Source organism: Fundulus heteroclitus, chromosome 3 (assembly GCF_011125445.2).
Source record: "Fundulus heteroclitus isolate FHET01 chromosome 3, MU-UCD_Fhet_4.1, whole genome shotgun sequence".
Taxonomy (NCBI): domain Eukaryota; kingdom Metazoa; phylum Chordata; class Actinopteri; order Cyprinodontiformes; family Fundulidae; genus Fundulus; species Fundulus heteroclitus.
This window is the reverse complement of record NC_046363.1, coordinates 24,423,495-24,430,014: the sequence shown is the minus strand read 5'-3', so window position 1 is coordinate 24,430,014 and position 6,520 is coordinate 24,423,495. Positions and strand designations below refer to the sequence as shown.

Sequence of the window (6,520 nt, the reverse complement as noted above, 5' to 3'; positions counted from 1 at the left end):
TAATAATAATAATAATAATAATAATAATAATAATAATAATAATAATAATAATAATAATAATAATAATAATAATAATAATAATAATAATGTTCGGTCTATTCCTTTTGAACTCTGCGTGAACGTATTTGTGGCTGTTTTGACGTTCTAAATTCAATATAAAGTCCTAGAGCGCCACCCAGTGGTTATGAACAGGAACAACTCTTGGCTCAACCAAGTACGTCTGTACCTAGCATTTCATTGCTTACATTTATTGTTGTTTTATTCGTTTATTTATTTATGCATATATTTAAGTTGGTTTTATCTTTCTTTGATCATTTTCAAAGATTTACAATAATAAATTTATTAGCCGACCCCGTTGTGATCAAACCCCTTTTAAGTGCAGGACCTTTGGCAGAAACCAAGCCAGAATTATTAAAGCGATGCTTTAACTCACTAACCAAAAGTGAGAGAATAGAAGATTAATTAGCATAAGATCTTTCATATTGGAGTTCAAACAATGTATTTGGGACAGAAGGTGAGTAAGGTTTTGGAGAACAAGAAATTATGTATTCTGAATTCCTTTAATATCAGTTTTTAATACTTTTTCTTTCGTTACTAAGAGTGGAGTTGGTATGTAATGGAGTGGGTTGTTTTCTACATTTAGTTCCAGGTAGTATTCAGCACAAATGACAATACTTGATCATTTTACATTTATCAAGTAGCATGTTGGACAAATCTTCGAACATCTCCTCAAAATTATTTGTTTTCTGCCCAAAAGAATGCCGCTTTAAAAATCTATTTTTCTGATTGAGATAAAGCAGATTTGTCTGGCAAGTGGCTGAATTATACTACTCAAAAAAGAATAATAAAAAAAATCCACTCTAGATCTGTGCTAGCTTTTATTCATTTTTAATAACTTTATTTGTACTGGTAAACAACAATAACAATAACACATAAACATGTTCATAACGACAAAAAAGTAACAAGTAGGAAACTAGGGGAGCATAATTTATAACAAAATATTTGGAAGAATATAATAGTCACAGCACTTTTGCACAAAGAAAACAACAAATCAAATAAAAAAGAAAACAATTGTATAAACTGTGACATAAGTGCCAAGCAGCCCCATGTTAACGTAATTTAAAACAATAAATTGTCTATAATCCCATCTTGGGAACAAGTCCATAATGTCTTTCTCACTTTTTGATTGGTTGGTGTAATTGCATGCAGATATTGCTTAGAGTCAATTAAATTAACAATTAACAGAAACGTTTGGATTTCCTTTTAAAAATTTGCATTTGTGCATGTGAAATTTGACTTTAATAATCTGTAAATTGATCAAGAAAACCTACGGATTCATCCTGCCATTTTGTTGAAACCCAAATAGGACACTTTCACAATACAATTAAATTCTTACTGATATTTTTCAGCCAACATATTTACAAAAATGTTGCCAAAGTACTTTAGAGTGAGGCCATATCCAGAATAAATGAGTGGCAGACTTTGGGCTAAATCTGTGGCAGTGTTGGTGAGTCTTTTACAAAGGGCACTACTTAGTGGTTGGTCTGTCTTTATTTTCAGAAACAGTGGTCTCCTTTTACTGATTCTTTTAGACAAAGGACTTACTTTTATTGCATACTTTCCTTTGAGGATTTACTAAAAAAAAATCCTTCTGCTCAGATGTCAAACAGATGTTCAAACAACATATATTCACATAATTTTTATTTGTAACAAAGCAACTGAAAGATCTGTGCACGCATGAAAAATAAGCTGAAGCCACATGTTGAATTTAAGTTTCCCATTTAAGCAAATGACTCCTCTGTAAGAGTGTAAAAATAACTCACAGGTATTTTTAGCATGTGATAGGGCCGGGGCTGTTAGGCCCTGAAAGGCTAACGACAAATGTGAGAGCCGCCACAATGTCAGGATAATTGAATGGTCAGACTGCAGTGATCCACCGGGATTTACCAGCACAGCAAAGGTTAGGATAAAATCCCTCCATCTTGAGCAAAGTGTGATATTGTGTGTCATAAAATGGAACATCGTTGTGGGCTAAGGAGCTGACATCAGCTTGTAAAAAGTACACCTGCTGCTATATTTCCAAACCTTGTGTAACAACTGTGACACATGGTGGCATCATCAGACGTTTCAGTTTATTGTTGTAGTTTAGATTCATCAATCATTAGTTTAAAAGTTTTTTAGCAGGTAGTTAAAAAGAAAACACTGTTGCTGTTGTATACCTGGATGCCTTTTGAGCAACTGAGACAAAGAAAAAAAGCGTGGCTCCTGGGATTGTTGGTTGTTGCATGTCAACCAACCACAGCAAAGTGTTTATCCCACATTAAGAAAAACAATTTTTTTTCTTATTGTCTGACATTAAATCAGACTAAACTTTTCTTGTTTTATGTAAGTTAGGATTACACAATTTCTTTTCTATTTGTTAAATTTTAGAATGATGAGACAGAAGATTTTTTTTTCTTCAAATTCAAAAGTTTACATACAGATTGACATGTCTTTAAACATTTTTGAAAAAGTGTAGAAGATGGCATGTCTTTGTAAGCTTCTGATAGGTTAATTCAAAACATTTTAATTATTTGGAGGAGGCACACGTCAAACAGTGTTGCCAAGTCAGTTTATTATAAGTGACTTTGGGCTTGTTTTTTTATCTAAAGTTGCTTACAAGTTTCGTGAGTGGCAGGTTGTGGTTTGCCAGGCTTGTTTTTGACTGATAAGTCGCTTATTTGGGCTTAACTTTGTGACCTGCTTGCATTGCAGCTGCTTTACAGACAGCTAGGTAGAATGACTCCATGACTTTAACAGCATTACGAAAAGCCAAGTTACATTTTACAACTGCATTTAAGTAGCAATACCTTAGCTCTGTGTGACACATGCTTTTCTCTGACAAAACTCAAATGAAAGTGTTTGGCCACAATATCATTGTCACATTCAAAGCAAAATTGAGTTACCGTGCAACATCACAACTTTGAAGGAAACAGATGGCTGTAACGTTGTGTTTGGGTGTTTTGCTGCAGAAGGGACTGGTGCACTTTGCACAATAGATGGGATCATTAGGGAAGAACATTATGTGGAAATATTGAAGCAAAATCAGTCAGGAAGTTAAAACCTCGACACCAAAGAAACTTTCAACTACAACCGGACTCCAATCATACCACCAAATTAGTTTAAAAAGTAGCTGATGAACACCAAAAAAGTCAATGTGTTGGAGCAGCCATAATAGAATAGAATTCAACTATACTGTCACAAGTACAAAGCAACGAAATGTGTTCTCTGCTTTTAACCCATCCCCTTGGGGAGCAGTGGGCTGCCATGTGCGGCGCCCGGGGACCAATCTGGGGTTAAGGGTCTTTCTCAGGGACCCAGAGTGCCGGCACTGGGGATCGAACCGGGTACTTTCATCCTTTTCTGAGTGCAAGCGCGCTGCTCTGACCACTTGGCCACGACCTCCCAGAAAATGTGTGTCAACCGTTCCTTTGGGAGGAAAGGGCAAGCCACTGTCTAAAATGTTTGACCAAAGTCATAAAGCAATACCACCAAAATGATTAAAATGTAAAAGTTAATTCATGTTTGAAATAAATATATAAAAGAATATGTTTTCAAAAATCTGGCTCATCATACAATCTAGCAAACAGCATTTTTTTGTAGTCCTAACTGAATTAAAGAAGGAAAGGTTTAGTCTCATTTAATGTCAGACAGTGAAAACAAAAAGGTTGGTTAAATACAGTGTAGAGTTACGATATTAACGGTATAAAGAAAGAATGATAGACTAGATAATTATTGAAAAAAAATATTTAATCAACCTATACATTTGGTTATGTACTAAATTAAGCAATAAAAAATAGATTGATACACATACAAACAGGTCATAGTAAGTTAGGTGATTTTTTTTAATAGACATAGTCATATAATTCAGTTTTGGGAGGACCCAAAAGTAGTGAGGGAGGCAGGCAGAATTGGGCAAAAAGACTGAAAACCTGCAAGAACTTAGACACGGAGGGGGGAAATGCACATGAAGTATGGGGAGAATAGCGACAGATACTGTGGAAACAGAAATGGGAGGTAAGAGAGAGATCTGAAGAGCAAAAAACAAAACCACCTGGCCTATGGTGTCTGGGGAGGTGATCAATGACATGTGAACTAGGCTAATCAATGGAACACAGTCCAGATGGGTAGCTAAATACGTCGTAGAAATGTGCACTGATTGAATAGAGAAAGATCTGATGGAACCCAACAAAACAGATATCAAACACCAAAAGTGATAAACAATGGGAAAGTCCCAGAGAACATGACATAATCAGGTTCCCATGTTGCAATTCTGCTGCCTTAAACTTATAGAGCATTTCTATGATTTTAGCTAGCCTTGTGTAACAAAACAAAACAGAATGTTATATTTTCTATAAAGATAAACAAACAAAAGGACATATTTATATTAAGAAAACCTACATTTTAGAAGGTATTGCTCTTATGTTCGTGTATAGGCTTTGAAAAAAGTTCTCACCAAAGTGGGGTTTTGTTATAAACATTTCCTAATATGACTTATTCATTATTTAGATTAAGAAAAGGGAAACAAAACTAGGTCATCATCGTTTTGTTTCCAAATGTGGTCTTAAAGCTATGTGGGCTTTATTTTCACTTAGTTTCGCTTAGAGTTACACACTTATGCTTGACGTGCTAACAAAACCACAGTAGAGCTATTTCTCATGACCGTGATAGGTAAAAGGTCGGCTGTGTGGTAAAAGGCAAACCATGACCCTGTTGTGATTAAGGCATCATGATGACTTTGGGTTAAATTACAGAATGTGAGTGATTTTGCTCAAGACAATAAATACTCTGGAAAAATAAGCACAATTTAAAACCAGCTGTTAGGAATAAAACATCCTTTTGTCCCCTACTTTTGACCATATATTGAAGTGTTAATTTGTGCTCATCATGACAAAGATATGATGTCAAGTCTTTGCTTTATGGCGCTTCTTATCTGTGACTCACACAAAGTTGAAGTTGAAGGAGTTATCACGTTACAACCTTTTGCGAGAATAAGAATTATACCTTCTGTGAAGCTGAGATTTTGGCCATGGCTTATTATGGCTTGACAGCTGCACCTTTGACCCCCACTGTGGCAATATTACAATCACGGGTAATTGCAGTGTCACAGAACAAGTGATGGCAAAGAATACTGCAAAGATGTGGCTGCAATTTTAAAGTAGAATAGTATGTATAATTTCTATTTTATCTTAAAATTAGTAAAAATAAGCAATAAAACCCTTCAAGAGCTCACAAAGATGGTGAATGATTCAAAGTTAAATAAAAGACATTTCTGATTTGTTCTTCATTTTTCTTGCTTGGGACATTTGTGCGGAGGATTAAGATACAAATCTAATTGCCAGAAAGATCTAAAAATCTAAGTAAATAATTACTTTACTTGTTGCTGTTATTGTGATGAAATGGCAAATGTTAAATAATAGTAAGCAATGAATAAGTTAATATAAAACATTACAAGCTGAAATACTAAGAAAAAAAAACCTGTGGAGAAAAAAAATACTGGCATATTATTTCAAAACATAAAATGTTTTTATTCTCACACAGCGCTTTGAGTGGTCAGCATGACTGTAAAAGGGCTATATGAATTCAATCCATTTATCATTTATCATTTACTGCAATTCAAATGAATCTTTAACACCAGGGTACCAAAGAGAACAGTGTAGGTGTTAAGGTATTTGTTTCAAACTTGCAACAACTTAGTAATATTTCAGGGAATAAATACTTCTTATGCCGTATATCGAACCACAGAAATAGGTAAAAATCACTTACTATCTGTCATGCAGTGTCTTACACAAGTACTTGAACAAGCTTGAGCCTTTTCACATTTTCTCACATTACAACCACAAATTTGTATGTATTTTTAGTTAAACATGGTAGTGGCAGCTTCGTGGTTTGGGGAAGCCTTTTTTCAGCAGAGATCAGGAAGCTGGTCAGATTTCACCTCAGGGTGGATTGAGCATTCATTGAATAATCCTGTAAAATGCTGCAAAACACTTGAGACCAAGCTGGAGGTTGACCTTACAGGTGGACAATGAGCCTAAGCATACAACCAGAGCTACAACTTGTTGTTGTTTTATTGGAAAAACGTTGTAGGTGTATGAATATTTTCACTACTGTTGCTACTAATTCCTCTATTGTAACTGGCTGATGCTATTTACTGCCTTCGTCATGTAACTGAGACTAAAGGTTAAATTGTGCTGTTGTATTCCTATATATACAACTGTATAATAAACCATTTTATGACACCTGAGATAAATAGCAGAAACAGTAACACATTTATAGCTAGCGCCAGTGATCCAATGAGAGCCCTCATCAAGGTGTCTACTGTCCAGTGGCGTTACATCGCTCTTGGTGATGTCAGACTTGGACGAAGCTGCTCATTCCGCCCATTCCACAAAGCGCTAATCTTAAGGCCACATATATTTTGGAGGTCTGTAGTTATCCAGTTCTTCAGAAATGTGAGGTCCTCTGCAGACTATGTACC

At 35.2% G+C, this 6,520-nt stretch overlaps 1 protein-coding gene across 1 annotated transcript in view; it reads left to right on the top strand.

Moving 5' to 3' along the window:
- Window positions 1-1,871: 1,871 nt before the first annotated feature.
- The window catches only part of abcb4 (ATP-binding cassette, sub-family B (MDR/TAP), member 4), a 44,206-nt gene continuing 39,557 nt past the window's right edge, over window positions 1,872-6,520 (top strand). The window contains exon 1 of the mRNA XM_036133847.1: window positions 1,872-1,960. The gene's annotated coding sequence lies outside the window, so the exon portion shown is untranslated. The remainder of the gene's footprint in view (window positions 1,961-6,520) is intronic.